Source organism: Globicephala melas, chromosome 21 (assembly GCF_963455315.2).
Source record: "Globicephala melas chromosome 21, mGloMel1.2, whole genome shotgun sequence".
In the NCBI taxonomy this organism is placed as follows: Eukaryota; Metazoa; Chordata; class Mammalia; order Artiodactyla; family Delphinidae; genus Globicephala; species Globicephala melas.
Window position 1 is genome coordinate 28,424,862 of NC_083334.1, and position 16,624 is coordinate 28,441,485.

Consider the following 16,624-nt stretch of genomic DNA (forward strand, 5'->3'; position numbering starts at 1 on the left):
CAGCACCTCCTGTTACAAAAAGGATATTTCACCTCCAAGTCCGTGTGAAATTATAAATATGGTGCCACTGACAGAAGAGACGCTTACAGACGTAAATTGTCCTCCTTCAGTTGACCAGGTCAGCGAGACTGCAGCCCAGCCACCCAGTACATCCGTCAGTTCGCTGGAGCCAAAACCAGTCCCCGTTGGTGATCCTGAGCAAGCAGTGTTGACTCCAAGTGGTAAGCTCTCATCCCAGACACACCCAGGTGAAACCAGGAAAGAAAATGGAAAGGAAAACATGGAGGAAACCACAGTGGAAGATGCCTCTGCCTATCCAGAGTCAGACTAGACCTGCCGATATTTCCCAGGAGCTCCTGGCTCACTCCTTACGAGGCATCTCCAGAGGTGGTGACTTTGAACAAGGAAGGAAAAGATGGACGCCTGCCATTTTTGTGGCCGTTGCTGAGGGGTGGATCAGCAAGCCCACACTGTTTGGGAAGAGACAAAAGTCCGAGCTAATCCCACTGGATCTGGTGTGATAAATAAAGGAATAGATGATAAATGCCTCTCTAAGGGAAGTTCATTGCTCTGGGTCTCTTGAGCAGAAAACATGATGGTTGGACCTGTGTTAAAGACATTGTTCAGTACTTGCTGGGTTCCTCCACACAGGGAATATAAGAAGTAATCAAGGTAAAAACAAGAAGGATTTAGACATAAGAGACAAGAAATAACGTGCCCCCAAATCAAGCGTCTTACATTCTTTATCCTCAAACAGGCAAGTAGTGAACTCGTCGTATATTATCATCTTCTCTTTTTCCCTCATGCTTTTTCTTTCCTCATCTCTTTCTATAGGAGGTGAGGAAGACCAGATGGGGAGATACTTGTTTGAATTGGAAACGAATTTGTGTATAATTAAAACCTAGACATACCCTAGCACAAGAATGAATCTTAGAGTGTACTCAAGATGGGGTACCTGGACGAAGTCAGGTAGATTGAAATATACAGCCTTTCAAATTCCCTAATTCAAGAATAAAGACATCATCTCGTGAGAGTTAATAAAGCGTTTCCCCGTATTCCAAAAGGAACCAGTTCACTTCCCTGTAAGCCTCATCTTTAAGTCATTTCATCTCGGTATTAGTCTGTTAACACAGTAGAAGTTCAGCACATCCAGGAAGTATTTACTCCCAACTGGTGAGCCTTGTAAGCAATGCCTTCTTGTGTTATAGATACAGCATAGGTAGAATTGGGGAAGACAGAAAGTAATAAGCCAGATTTCTCATAAATGGTTTTACATAATATTTATGATATCCTTGACATTTTCCTCAACATCCTTGCTGATTTGGTATCACTATCTCCATTTTACAAAGGAAGAAACTATGTCACAAATAGGGTTCCCACATAAAAGAAAGGATACCCTTTCTTTTCTTCTTAAATTTGAATTTCAGATAAACAACGTTTTTAGTATGAGTGTGTCCAAATTATCGCACTTAGCTAGTAAGTGATCAAATCGACATTTAAACCTAGTTAATTTGACTCCAGCACCTATAGACATTTGCCTCCAGGCAAAATAGAAGAAATGAACCAAAAACATTCATCCACAGGAAATAAAATGTATTAGTAAAGCTTTGGTTGTAATGAAATCAACTTAATATATGTGGAAAAAAGAGTAATTGTGAGGAAAGTTGTCAGAGACCAAGGAAATCCTCGTTTAAATTTTTTTTAAGCTTACCTAGATCATCTTCATCCTTCTTTTTTGTACAGATTGACTTTCTTTGTTTTTCCGTATACATGGCAAAATATATTTTCCTGCAATTCTAAATTTATAGGTAGAGTTATAGGCACATCAAAGATTTAACCGGTCCATCTCTGCCTCCCAGATCCTGATTTCTATAAGGAGGCATGTAGTGGGCTCAGCTTTGGCCACTCCATCCCAGCTGTCAGTGGATGAGGAATAGGGTACCTCTGAATGGAGGACTTGTCCTCGGGGAAGGGAGGATGGTTCATGGTCTGGGAGGACATGCCACCAAACATCTACTGCAAGGACAGTACCATTCCTCTGACCCGTTCCCCGAGCCATTTTATACAAAAGCATGTTTAGTTGAACCAAAATATTCCTAGGAAGGGATGGATTAGCCCTACGCACATTCAAAATCCACAAACCCACTGCTAATCTCAGTTTAGCATGTGAACCTCCAGAGCCAAAGCTTAGCCCTCAGATGATCTCATTTCCAGTGCAGCGGAGAAATTTGAATGAGAAGTTCCTTTATTTGACAGTATATTAGGTGAAGGGGTACCAAAAATATGGCTAAAGAAAGATTGAGGTATATGCAACTATAGCCAGTATGTAAGCATTCATGTTGCCAGTCTTGAAAAATAAAACTGACAGAGGACCCCTCATGTGCCAGGTGATTCCGTGAGTCCAGAACCAAACCCTTTACATATAGATGGCAACATTTTTATGCAAGTCATAACACTACATCCTTTGGTAATACGGCGGATACTTAACTCATAATGATTGTTCAATTCTTATCAATAGAAGAACTGATATGAAGACAAGAGAAAATGTGCAAGGCATTTAAGAATATGTGGCCCAGTGGTTTTTAAGATTTTTTAAGGCTTTGACCTTTCTGAAGTTGTATGGAAGCTACAGTCTACCTCGCCAGAGAAGAAGAATATATGCACGTATTACACAAAAGTCATTATAAAGGTCAGAAGGAGGTCATGGACCACTCTACAGTTTCTCCATCACCTTCCTAGATCCCTGATGTAGGCCTTCAATAACCAGTGGAGTGATCACCAGAAAGAACACAGGGCAGGGGAGTCAGGAGACCGGAGTACTTGTTTCGGATACTTCATTAAACATTTGTGATCTCGGGCAAGTTCTTAAGTCTCTCTCAGCTACTTTCCCAGCTCATTTTACTTTTTTTTAAAAGAAAGTTGAACTGGAAGATTCTGAACATTACATCCATCTTCATTCATTTGCATCTATATTTATTCATGACTTGCCGTGTATCAGGCACGGTGCTAGATGCTGAGGATAGAGCAATCATGAAGACAAAGTTGCTTTCCCCATGGAGCGTAGGCACCGTATGGAGGAGGGAGAAGATAAATGAATAAATAAATGAACACGATAATTACAGATTGTGTCAAATACTGTGAAGAAAGTAAACATATTGATGTGACAGAATTGTGGTCAGGGACCACTGAAGGGTGGCAGCATCCTGTGGATAAACTATTTCAGGAAAGAGAACTTGGCATGACCAAGAAAAGAAAGCAAGTCAGTGTGGTTAGAACACGGCACATAAGCCAGAGGGATGTAATCTCTTAATCAGGAGAAACAGATTACATTTTACTCTAAGTGCAATGTGAAGCTCTTTGATAATTTTAAAGAATGCAGTAATGTGTTGTCCTTTATATTTTCAAAGATTACTCTGGCACTTATGGTTTCAACAGTATGACTAACTGAATTCAACTGGATTTTCTTCCTCCTACAAACACTCAGAAATGGTAGGTAAATTATAACAAAAGAATTTTTAAATGTATAACACTACTGTACAGTACATTGAAAAATGGTTAAGATGGTAAATTGTATGTTTTTGACCACAATTTCAGAAATCGTGGTATACATATAAATCAGTACAAAGAAGTGAATTCGTAACCTTATATGCATACCTGAAAATAGATGAAAACTAATTAATTAAAAATGAATGAGCTAATTGCTCAATGTAACAAACTGAAGAAATATTAGTAAACTAACATAAATCTAAAGAGATTTTACATCACCTTTCACATTTCCCGACATAGTTGTCTGGAACAGGAAACCGGAACACAAATCCAGAGTCTGCTTTACTTAATAGCTAAGCATTTGCTATTTTGAGAGATAGCAAAAATGCCCCCTATCCAATGGATCTTTCACATAACCTAGAGAGACAATGGAGCAACAATAAACAGAACTCAGGAGCGGGTTGACTAGGTTACCATGAAGAAGCTGGAGGGGAGTATGTGAAACTCTCTTTAGGAAGTGCTGTTCAAAATGTGGTCCCCATCCCAGACCTGTTGAGTTAGAATCGGCATTTTAGCAAGATGCGTAAGTGATTCCATACGTTCAAGTTTGAGAAGCAGAGCTTTCAGGGGGTGTGTATGTGTCTTTGTATATATATGCAATATAGGTATATGTAACATGTATCTGTAATATACATTACATATCCACATAGACACATACCTATATACATATGTATACATACATAAATACACACATGGTGGCTTTTGGTAAGTTAAAAGATCTGGAGGTTTGGTTTTAATGAAAACTACGCCCTCCAACCTTTAGCTATTCGGCATGTTCACTTCTGTTTAAGACCTACAGTACATTCCAAACATCTCTAGTTAGCTATAAAACCCTTAACCTGACTACCTTCAAACCATAAAGGAGTTAAGGGAGGTTGGAGTTCAGTCAAGTTGGTGTATATTTTCCTGGAGGAACAATAAATAACCGACAGCTCAAAGGCATGGGTTGTTTCTCCCAAGGCAAAGAAACAAAAAAGCCCACCCTCTAAAAGCAATCTGCTTGGGTTCCTAGACTGGCACGCTTAGGGAGCACGGGCAAGACAGGAGAGGAAGCAGGAGAGGAAGGAGGGCTGCGCGGATGGGCAGGAGAGAGGGAGGGAAAGCCCTCACACTAATTAGGTTTGAGAGAATACAGGATGAGTCCAGCCACTGCCTGCTGAAAAGAAAGGAACTGGAGCAGCTGATGCTAAATTCAGACTAAACTAACCGCAAGTCCCCTGAGGACGTCACAAGGTAAACCTGATCGTCTCTATCATTTACAGTCATTATCAGGCAGACTGCTTCTGTAATTTTACTGGGGCGCCAAGGAACAGATCCCTGAAGCTAGGGGGAAAAGGTCCCAGCCCTCCAAAGGTATTTGAAAAGGAAAACCCAGGCAGCCTCCGTGCTGCTATCTTCTGATTGTTGCCTCTGTCAAGGCAGGGAAGGGGGATGACTTCATACAAGGCAGGGCTGCTCAGGTCTGGTGAGTGGCTAGAGCCAGGCTTTTCTCCATCTTCGTTTTCTCTCTTCTCTAGCAACCTCAGTTAGCCTCCGGAGAGCCCAGCAAGCCTTATTTCTTTCTTTCCTGAGACAGGGGAGTGCTGACCAGCTTTTCCTCTTTCTCATCTTCAAGAAAATATCTTTGCAGCATTTCATCCTGTAAGAAAGTGGGGAAAGCCAGCTGATGTACCAAGAAGGCAGCCAAGAAGGACCACTCATCTCTGAAATGTATTACTCAGCTCCCATCCTTCCCAACACCATCGTTTCTCTTGCCTTCCTGACACAGACTTTTTAACTAGTTGTGTACATCACCACTTTACTTCCACAGCTCTGATTCACTCCTTAAGCCACCCCAACCTCTGTAAACCCCATGATTCTGCTAGAAAGACTCTTTCTAAGATCACCAATTCCATTTAAGTCACTCACTAGAGAATATTTAGTACTGGCCCAACTTGAAGGCTCGGCAGAATTCAGCACAGATGATCCCCGCCGCCCAACTCCGTTCTGAAACATTGTCTTCCCTCGAGTTGCGTGATACAACAATCTTGTAATCAACCTTTTACCCTCCTGACTATGCATTCTCAATGTCCCCTTCAGCTCTTCTTTTATACAACATGATTAGGTATTAGTGTCACTCAAAGCTCAATTACGGACTTTCTTCTTTTTTTACTCTCAGGGGTCACTGAGTGATCCGGATAATTAAACTGGAGAGCATATACCTGAAATTAAAGGACAGGGGCTACTTACCTCTAGCCATTATTTCTATGCAAGAACGTGGCCCGATTTTGCTAGAATATTTTATTTTTAAGAGAAAATGAGAATTTTGATTTTTATATAAAAATATGATGCTTTTTAATTTATGTTTCTGGTCATGAGAGAGTAGCTGTAGCAGACCAAGCCTCATGCCAACAAAAAAGTTTAAAACTGGTTAAAAATTTTTTTTAAATACCTGTTTGAAGTAATCATAGAGCAACACAGTCAGCAAGAACTTGAAAGTCTAAGACCCAAGAGAAAAGAAAGCCATTGAGGTGAGTTCACCATTCTGTGCTGTTTTTCCCTCAAGGCATTTGCCAGTCAGTAAGTGGCACCAAACAAGAGATCCAGTTGCATTTCAAGGCTAAGGGCTTTCAGCAGTTCCGTGGGGGTAGGAGGGGAAAAAATTGGGGTTGAGTGTTACCAAGGCAGCTAGGCAGTGAGAGAACTAAGTTTTAGAGAAAAGAGAATGGAAACACTGAGCGTGACTCTGTGCTGCTTTTTTCGTTGAAGGTATTATTTCTTACTAATATTTGCAACATAAGAGGCTGAGAAGACGAAAGAAAAGGCCAGCTAAGAAGCTAGAAAGCTGAGCAGAGCTTTGACCCGTCTCAGAGTGCTTGGGAGGTGAAGTGGCATCTGAGGCCCGGCAAGGGTGATGGGCCCAGGTTAACAGCCTTTGCTCTCAGTTGAGATTCTTGAAAGGTCTTCCTTTAGGATTACTTCAAACTAGAAGTAGACCAGTTCTCACAAAGCCTGAAACCAGCTTTAATGCCTCCCATCCCCTGATTGTATCAAGGGGACCAAGACCTACTCTAGCGAACCTATGAGTAAACAAATAAATAGATTCTAATCTGCTGGAAGTTAGCATTATTCAGAGTTTCTACACGTTTTATACACAGTATCCGGTACTCAATCAAAATGGCTGGATTCAGTCTCATCTCTGCCTTATTTGATGCTTTTCCCGAGCAAGCTGCATTAGCCTCCAGACACACCAGCAAGCCTTGCTTCCTTCTACTTCCTGAGATACAGCAATGTCGCCAGCCTCTTCTATTCCATTTTGCCTTCAAGAAATAAGTAAATAATTACCATGAATGATACTAGAGAGACTCAAATGACCAAATCAAGAGAAAAAAAATAGATAATGTAGATGACTCAAAGATGATCTAGATATAATACACAAGACATAGATTTTAAAGTAACTGTGATGAACACATTCAAGAAATCGGATGACACTTCCAGTCAGGCGCCGGGTGGCAGTGCCAAGGGATATCGTTGCTCTCACGCGGGGAAGGATGGCGGATTCCGCCTGCTTTTTAACCATGAAGGAGACAGACCAGGAGGATGTTGCAACAGAGATTCAAAAGGTCGCTGGGATGCTTCTGTGCCTGGACCAGCAGGGCAAAGAGGAGGGGAACCTCAGAAGAGAGGCCTGGAGAAAGGCATCCGTGGAGGTCACACTGCAGGTCGCTATCCAGTCATGGTTGGACGGGGTGCTGTATGGGGCGCCACATGGGCTGGAACCAGCTCCAAAATGCACTGGATGATGTCAGAGACATCCTGCGGTCCTTGGCCAATGTCAGCAAAGACTTGAGGTGGAGCATCCACACCATCCACCAAGAGCATCAAGTACGTCAAGGATGAAGGATGCCGTCGTGCAGCGCACCCAGCTCGCTGCAGCTGTGGAGACCCTCAAGAACATCTTCTTGGTGTCCCGTATTGTGAGGAGTGGGGACCCTGGACCTCACTGAACAAGGGGCACTCCTTCAGGCCCACTGGAACCTGATGGACCTGGAACAGGAGTGTGCTCCTGGGAAGGGCTGATGTCCGAGCACCGCCACGTGGACGTGACCCTCATCCACAGTGACTTTGGGAGCACACGGGGGCTCTCAGATGAGCTGGCCAAGCAGCTGGGGATGGTGCTGCAGAGGTCACCGCTCACCACCCCCCAGGACCCCATTTTTCTGGTCTCTGTTGTCAGGATCTTGGAAAGGGAAGAAAATTGATTGGTGCATACTTGACCAAAAAAAAATGCAAACTAGCTTTGTTCCCCTTGAGAGGTCCAAGAATTGGAAGGAGGAAATGTTTGTTATCTTGGACAGCATCGTGAGTGCTAGAATTGAGGGCACAGAGGCAGAACCCCAGGGAGTCCAACAAGGTGTGGTTCATCTGCCACCCGGAAATCATATGGAAGCATGTCCTAGATGACCCCACTGTTGCCAAAAACCTGATGGTTGCGTGCTTTTCTCCCCATTATGAGATTTTCAGAAACTCCTCAACCACCAAGCCCTGAGAACCTGGATGCAGATCTTGTGGGAATATCTAGAAGCAAGTGAGATTATGAGCCTGTTTGACCTGGGTCTTAAACACCTACACAAGCGCAAAGATGACTGGGAATGTGGAGCTGGTCCCAGAAGTGGACGTCAATGCCCTGGAGCTTTGACTTTCTTCAAATGTGGTGTCTGAGCTGCTCCATCTGTACATGTCAGCTCTCACTTCAAACACCATTGTCTGGCTGCAGAAAGCCCTAGACACAGACACTGAAGACTGAATGAAATAGACTGAGCCCAAAGCGGACCCAAGTGGGAACACTCCCTACCACTGTCTTCCAGATGGTCCATCAATTTTTTTAAATTACTGCTCAGATGAGTGAAGATTTGAAAACAAATTACCAGTTTGTGTCTTCAGCAAATGAATCCTTTCTTAAATAGACACAGAGTTGAGGCTCAGTTGTATACAGAACATCTGAAACACTGGCAGCACCACACTGCTATGTTCAGGATATGACAGCAATCATCACAGCTGTCAGAGCTTTCAGGAACCCCTAATCAGTTTAAAAAGGAAGTATTTTTAAAATGAAGTGGAAGAGGGTGTGTCTCTGAGCCAACCAAACATGGATGGGATTTTAGACACCGTTGTTGCGAGGAGGCTGCAGCAGATACCAGGAAGAGGTCTTCCAGGATCTGGAGCAACATCTCGATGAGCTGATAACAAAGAAGTGGCTGTTAGGCTCAAATGCCGTAGACATCATCTGTGTCACTGCGGAAGAATATTTCAGTGATTTTGCAGAAACTAAAAATCCATACAAAAAGAGGGTGAGAGTGAGTGGTGGTGGGTGCCTGTGGGCCATCACGCAGAATCACGTCTCATCCTGGAGCACTCAGGAGTACAAGGAGGTGCCGAGAAGACAGTCAGGGAGGCTGAGCTGCTCCACTTCCTATTCCAGAAGCTGGCCTCTGGATTCAGCAAACATGCAGGTGAGCACAGTAACCCTACTGTCGCCCTTGCAGAAGTTGTGCCTGGAAGTTTCAACTCTGGTCAGCAAATACCCAGACATCAAGGATGGCCACATTGGCACACTGCTGGCCACCCGAGGGGACGGCAGCCAGGACATGAAGCAGACCATCGTCAGGAATCTGGAGCAGGGTCCCATGGCAGGAAAACCCAAACTATGTGCCCATCTTCAAGGAAATCATAGTTCCGAGTCTGAACGTAGTGAAGCTTCTCAAGTAGCCATCGGTTTCCAGCTTTGTGTACATTATTCTGCACTCATCATCCCCACCTCAGAAAGGTATTAAAGCAAAAGTGACTCTCGATGGTTCTCCTCCGAAGTTTCAGGTCCTCGAGCCTGTCTCCTGTCATGCCGAGCGTGTTGTATGCGAGGTGCCGGGGCTTGTGACTTCTTGAAGAACAAGTGTCCTGCTGGCTGTGGTTCCTCAGGCTTTCACATTTCTGTTGTAAACATCCTTTGTGAGGCAGGACTCTGATGGGAAATGCCTCATGGTTGATCATCATGGTGGAAAAGGTGTGTGGAGAGGGAAGAGGCCCTGTCTTCATTCACTATGGGTCTTCACTCAGAGACATGAAAACAAAAACTGGAGAAATTTACCAGAGAATGATGATCTATCAAAAAATTAGTTTCAAAGTACAAGAAGTAAAATTATAAACGTAATAGTTGGGTTTAACAGCTGTTTGAGTAGAGAAGAAGGTAAAATTAGTGAATTGGAAAACAAGTTAGTAGAAAAAAGAGTAAATCATGGAAAAAATGCACAAATGTGTTTACGAGACACATGGCACATGGTAATAAGGTCTAAAATGTACTTAAAGTTTCAGAAAAATAGGAGGAGAGAGAGAGCACATGAGATAGAGAAAAATATCTGAGGAAATACTAAGAATTATCCTAAACTGAAGACATCAACACACACATTAAAGAGGAGTCTCTGTGAACCCCAAGCATGAGAAGTGAAAAAAACTAAACACATCATAGTAAAAAACCTTCAAATTAAACTAAACTAGAAGATTTTAAAGGCATCCAGAGTTTTAAAAAAGACACATTATACATCCAACAAAGTTACAAAAGGATTGAAGGTTGACTTTTCTACAGAAACAATGGAGCAAGGAAATAACACATTTAAAGGTCTAAACAAAGAAAACTAAAGACCTATCATTCTATACCCAGTGAAAATATCATTTATAAATAAATGCAAAATACAAAAATTACCAGACAAACAGAGAGTGAAAGAATTTATCACCTTCAAACTAATACTAAAAGAAATACTAAAAGGAATTCTTCAGACATAAAGAAAAGGTTCATAAAAGGAAGTACAGAAATGCAATAAAGAATGAAGAGCAAAAAAAGGTAAATATATAGATAAATACAAATTAATATTGATTTTTTAACAATAGTAATATCATTTTGTGGGATTTAAAATAAACATGGGAGAGAAATAAATGGAATTTAAGATGCCTAACATTTGTACATTGCTGGAAATTGGTAGAAAACAGTGATGAAAATACTAATTCATAGTAACTTTATTCAGTGAAAGATGCACATTATAATCTCTTGGGTAAAGATTAAGAGAATAATACAAGGAATGCATAATGAACTATGAAAGAGCAAAATGGAAAAAAAAAAAAAAACTCGATTAATCAAAAAAGAGGACAAAAAAGAAAAGAAAAAAAAAAGGCCAGTAACAAGTAACTAACAAAATAGTGGCTGCAGCAATTTACATTGTTTGTGGTTTCAAACAAATTTGAGAATTGTTTGTTCTATTTCTGTGAAAAAAATGCCACTTGAATTCTGATCGGAATTTCATCATATCTTTAGATGGTGGGGAGAGTTAATCAATAATCAAAAACCTCCCAACAAAGAAAAGTCCAGGGCAAGATGGCTTCACTGGTGAATTCTACCAAACAGTTAAAGAATAAGTAATGCCAGTCCTTATCAGTTGCTTCCAAATAAAAGAAGCTCAGCAATGCCTCAAAGCACATTTCCTCTGCAGGGTGTATTTGTTCTGCAGGGAAAGGGCCCTCCCAGAACACCTATCAATCCTAACGACAGAAGCAAAAGTTCTAGTTGATTTTGGCTAGAAAGCAAATGAGATGTTTTCATGCGTAACTTTGATCAACTCTGGCTAAAAGCAATGCTATGTAGGGGCCAAATGAAAGTATGACACAGGGGTGATGTAGGTGGATGCCAGTCAGTTCAAATATTTTTGAATTCCAAAACTCTCTCGCATTTGAGGAGTGACAGTTTGAAGGAATTAGGTAGGAAAAAGCACTCCTGGCGTGTATGCTGGCATCCTTATGGAGGGCTTCCCTGGCAGAGACGGCAACATAGTGGCTTCACGAGTCAGATTGGATGCTCTCTGTGGGGGGGGAACATATACAGTTTAAACTATAAAATTGTTTATTTGCTTCTATAGTTCTTATATAACTCTCATATTTCTATGCCCTTTCTTTAACTTTTCTTAAAATGTGACTTACTTAAGGTAATCTATTATAGAACCAATGAAATTGTACTTCCTCTGCATGGATCTCCTCTGGGGCCTGCCGGGTTGTTGTCTCTCCGTGGTGATTGAGTAGGGCTGGTGCTGGAAGACCAAACTCGTGCCTTTACAACCAGGAGAGAGCTAAGCTCCTGTGTCCTCCTGTATCTGGCTGTCTTCGACCACAGCAGGGACTGTTCCATTATTTTGAACAGAAAAGGCCAATCACCTTAATAGTTTAACAGTTCTTCTGAGTGGTCAGTCCGTTGTATACATGGATTTTACCTGGGTTGAATGCTTGGATCTGCTAACAGTAAAGAGCCTACACATAAGGACCTCCGCTGACTCAGAGTTAGGTGGTGGGATGTGGAGTCCATGCAGCACAGTGCTGCACAGAGCAACGATTAAAATCTGCTCCCATCTGACACATGGGAATCGAGTGCACAGATGTTTGAGAGATGGTAATACTTGCTGTGGGGTGCCTGAAAGTCACCCTTATTCTCATAAAACACAAAGCAGGCAGGCAACTATTATGCCAGCTGACTGACTTCTGTTGTCCTGGATCCTAGAATAACCTTGAAATAAGTTTTACTTTGATAGTAAAGCTAGAAAACACATACTCCATAAGCCCTGGACTTTTGCTGAAGGGACCAGAAGCTTAATCAGGGGCAGGAGAAGAAACTCTGATTCTTCTGCAACTTCTGTAGTTAGGGATTTGATTTAGAAATTTTCCTTAATAGGTATCCACAAAGTAACCCACACTAAAATGGGCTTGCATCTCTATAAAATTATAAGTACTGAGTTGACTGCTACTGGCATTGGAAATCATGGGTCTAAGCAGTAGCGTACTCTGAACCATGTAGATTACAGTCACCAAAAATCAGATTGGATGCTGTCTGTATAGAAGGAGTAGAGCCCTTAATCAGCAAACCCTGCCCAACATTGTTGGTGGTTACATCGTTGTTGAATTCTGCATGGGGCTAGAAGGCTGGTCACTTTGTAATGTACAAGGGAAACTAGGGCCACTTAAGGCAATGACTATTTATCAACCATCATGGAAGTATTTTAATAATACATCAACCATGCTTCTTTTTTACTAGAGCCCAGGGACAAGACATCCCTCTGCCCAGGATCCAGACAACCGGAGGACAATGAGAAATGGGGGAAATCTGAGACAGTTGTAAAAAGTCTCACTCCTTAAATGAAAGCTAGCCACCTGAGTGGACTGCAATCACACTGGAGACAATCAAGAAACTTTGCAGAACGAATTAATAGACAGAGATGGATGTTTTTTCTTCATCATTTACCTACTAGATGCATCTGGCCACATTTTCATCAGTTTGCACTGCTTCACAGGTAAGGAGCTCTTCGATTTGCAGGCTGGTACACAAAGGAGGGCAGCAGTGCCGAATGAATGACTAGAAAACAAGAAGAAACGGGGGGCTGGTGGGGTGTTGTGAGCTAGGGGAAAGCAGAGATTTGATTCTGAAGAGAAAATCCTTACTGGGTCAAGGCCGCTTTTGCATAATTCTATTATCACCAGGAAGAGGAGAAATAATCATATTAGGTGAGAGCTATACTGCTTGACGTGGCTTGTCTTACGTTACTTTTGAAGTCAGACAGGTTTAATTGCTTTGTGTGAGCGAGTTGTTCGGAAGGCACCCGATCAATAAGGCAGGTGCTGCGAGAGCAAAGCAGGGAAGTTTTTGATGTTGACAATGACATACAATGTTGTGCAGAAAGGAGTAATGCATTCTGTCACAGTTACGAAAAGGTTATATGTGTGTTGCTTTGGGGAGAAGAGGCAGTGGCATCTGGGAGGGTGGCCTCCAGGCAGGCCAGCCACAGGGTATCAGCATGCTGGTGGGTCAGCCCATGAGCAAAGGGCAGACCTTTCTGGAGCCTCCCTGTCTCTGTGCGGGAAGGTGGGCATCCCCACCAGCAGCTGCACGGGATGCTCTCAACGTCCACTCCACCTCATCTTCTGTTTACAGAGCCCGGGCAGCTCATGAATTTGCATTTAGTTTCTGCCCACCATTGCCTCTCCCTGAAGTCCAGCACAGTCCCTAGTAAGGCTGTCTTCATCCAGGGCTTGGCTGGCTCAGGTAAGGCTTGTCAGAAAGTTACCCACAGTATACCAGAGGTGGCCAGGGAAACGTTTTGGTTCTTTTTTTCCAACCTGGATCCCACTGTAGAGATACTCAGTATGAGGAAAGAGAACAAAAGCTGTGGTCTTGTGAGAGCCAGCTGCGAATTTCTTCCAAACTCCAGTGATGTTGGTTGCTTGAAACTGGCCCTAGTGGTAATATTTGCACCATGGAAAGCAGCTCACTCTACAAATAAGGGGTTTGTTTGTTTAATTGGTGAGAGTTGGTTGTTAAGCATCTAGTAGCACAATACCAGGTGAGGTGCAGAGGGCAGAAAGGGGAAGCCTGGAATTTAACATCCTTAATTACCCTCTGTACCCCCTCTCCCAGCGGCTGCCCAGATGGCTCAGCTGAACCTCTCCTCTCTAGCTTGACAAGCGCCGCAGGCCATGGCTCTCCATAGAAGTTTCCATGTGTGCCTTGCTCTTCAATCAGATTTGTATTTTAGAAAGGTAACCCGGGCCACACTGTGTTGGGTAGACTAAAAGGCTATAAAATCAGAGATCATAACAGAGGCAAAGACATCAGATAGTAATCTAATTGCCCTTGTCCAAATAAAAGATGATGAGACCCGAATTAAGGCAAGAGAAATGGGAATAGAGAAGAGAAGACAGATCTAATAGAGGTTCGAGAAATAGAGCTGGCAGGACTTATTGATCGATGAGGTGTCAGGGTGAGAAAAAGACAAGAGTAGATGATAACATCCAAGTTTTGTATGATACTGCTATTCCCCAGGACAGAAGGAGTTGCAGATTTGGGTGGAAAATTGATGACTTTAGAACAAGTCGAGGAGTCTAAGAAGCAGGGAGATGGGGCTGGCGCTCATGGGAGCAGAGTTGACTTGAATGCATTTTGAATGTCAGCACATGGTGGTAAGTGACAGCAGGTGATAAGAAGGGATCACTCAGTGATGGTATGAAGTGAGAAGAGTCCAAGGAAGAAACATACAAAGAAGAACACAATATGCAAAGACGCATGCAGAGAAATGAGAGCCCACAGAGGACAGGAGAAGGATGGGCAGTGAGGTAGTAGAGATCTAGAAGAGAAGCAAAGAGAGAAGAGAGTCAGAGAGTTGGACAGCCATTAATATAACATGTCGGGTCAAGGTCAGGAAACATGAAGTCAAACAAAGACTGCAGGTGTTCGAAGAACAAGTGAGCAGAAGGTGGAAATAACTGAAAACAGTGAAGAAGAAAGAATTCTAGGCTTGGAAGGTAAGGAAAGCCACTGCCAGTAGATTGTAGGTGACATGCAAGATAAAAAACTATTTGCTCTTCCAAACCTAAGCACTAATGCTAGTCCAACGCAGAGTCAAGGGAGGACTTTATTTTTAAGGGAACCCACAAACTTGGTCATAATTGTATGCTTTGCAGAAGGGACCAATTGCAACAAAGTTGCCAACTTGGGAAGGAGAAAGGGAATCTCCCTTTCTCCTTCAGTAAGGTCTAGATAAGGCAGGAGAGTCCGTCAAGAGCACAGGTCTAGAAGAGCACAGGCCTTAACATGAGAAATTACATCTCCTGCAAGACCAGAAAACTGGAGGTGAGAATAAGTGCAACTATAGATAGCTTTTGGTTGCTGGGCATTGAGGGAGCTTACGCCTAATATTATCAGTTTTCTCATAAAATTCCCAAAGTTTGAGAGTGAAAGTTTTCTGATATAAGCATGATGAGGAATGGGAGAGGGCGTGGCACTCCATTGTAAATTAGTAAACCTACCTTATATGCATTATATGTAATGCTCTAATGAACAGACACAATTTTATTGTTCTGTGTTTTTTGTATATTTTGTGCCCCCTTTAGCATCTATCACAGATATAATAGCACATCTTACCCAGCATTACTATTACTCATTTGACTACCTACCTTTCTATCTAGAAAGAAACTTAGAGTAAAAAGAAAGGCTTCTAGCCCAGATTGCCTGAAGTATAGTGGATGATTAACAAGTATTTGTTGAATTGATGAATGGTTGAATAAATGAGTAGATGTCTGAATATTAGTCCCGTCTTCCTAGCTAAACTGTCAACTGTGTCGTGTCTTAAATTTGGTCTGATTCCTCAGCGTTTTCAGTACATACAAGCTGCACGATCAGGAAAAGTTAAAATGAACTGGGCAGCTTAACGACCAGTGTTGGTGTAAAAAATCAAGAAATGCATTCTAAGAGAGAAGCTTGAGATGAGGGAGAAATGGAGTTCAAAACCAGCCTGACCTGCAGGAGAAAATACGATGATCTTCCCCCTACCAACAGTTTCAGTTATTGATTGTTTTTCAAGTTTTAAGGAAAGTATCCTTTGAGCCTCCAGAGCCTCAGGGTTTCCGTTTCTTAGTGGAATCAGCAGGTCACGTGGAAGGATTACCAGCATCCCTCACCCAACCTGTTCTCTGGCTTCTTGAACCATAGCCCCCATGGTCTAGAGACCGAGGCCCAGAGAAGGTAATCAGTTAGTGTCCAATGTGTCCCTGCGTCATGGATTTCCTAGCTCTAAACCTGTGCTCCCTATTGCCAGCCGTCTGTACTGACAGACAGAGAGAAACGCCTCGGGCAGGCAGTGAGAGGGGGTATCTCTCTGCCCTGCTCTGAGGTGTCCCCTAGCAAATGATAGTGGCAGGGAAACGTCTTAATACAGCGTGTTGTTTAGCATAATTGATGTTCAGATGCAGCCTCGGTAGAAACAAGCCCAGTTAATTGGTCTCTCAACCTACATTAGCTTTTGCATCACAGCCAATTAGGTAGGGGCCATTAGAGCCCTCCATGCCGGGGCCGGGAAGGGGCTGGCAGTCAGGTGTAAAAGACTCTGATGTGCTGTGTGTACAGCTGCACCACAGCCCGAGCCATCTGTCCACTTAGGAAGAGGAGACCTTATACAACCAAGCTTAAAGGTGAAAAAAGGAACGTGATGTTCGGGAGAGGGAAATCTGGGCTCTTCCA

General features: G+C 42.7%; 1 pseudogene; it reads left to right on the forward strand.

Moving 5' to 3' along the window:
- Window positions 1-7,088: 7,088 nt before the first annotated feature.
- LOC115867765 (exocyst complex component 3 pseudogene) overlaps window positions 7,089-16,624 on the forward strand; it is a 50,047-nt pseudogene continuing 40,511 nt past the window's right edge.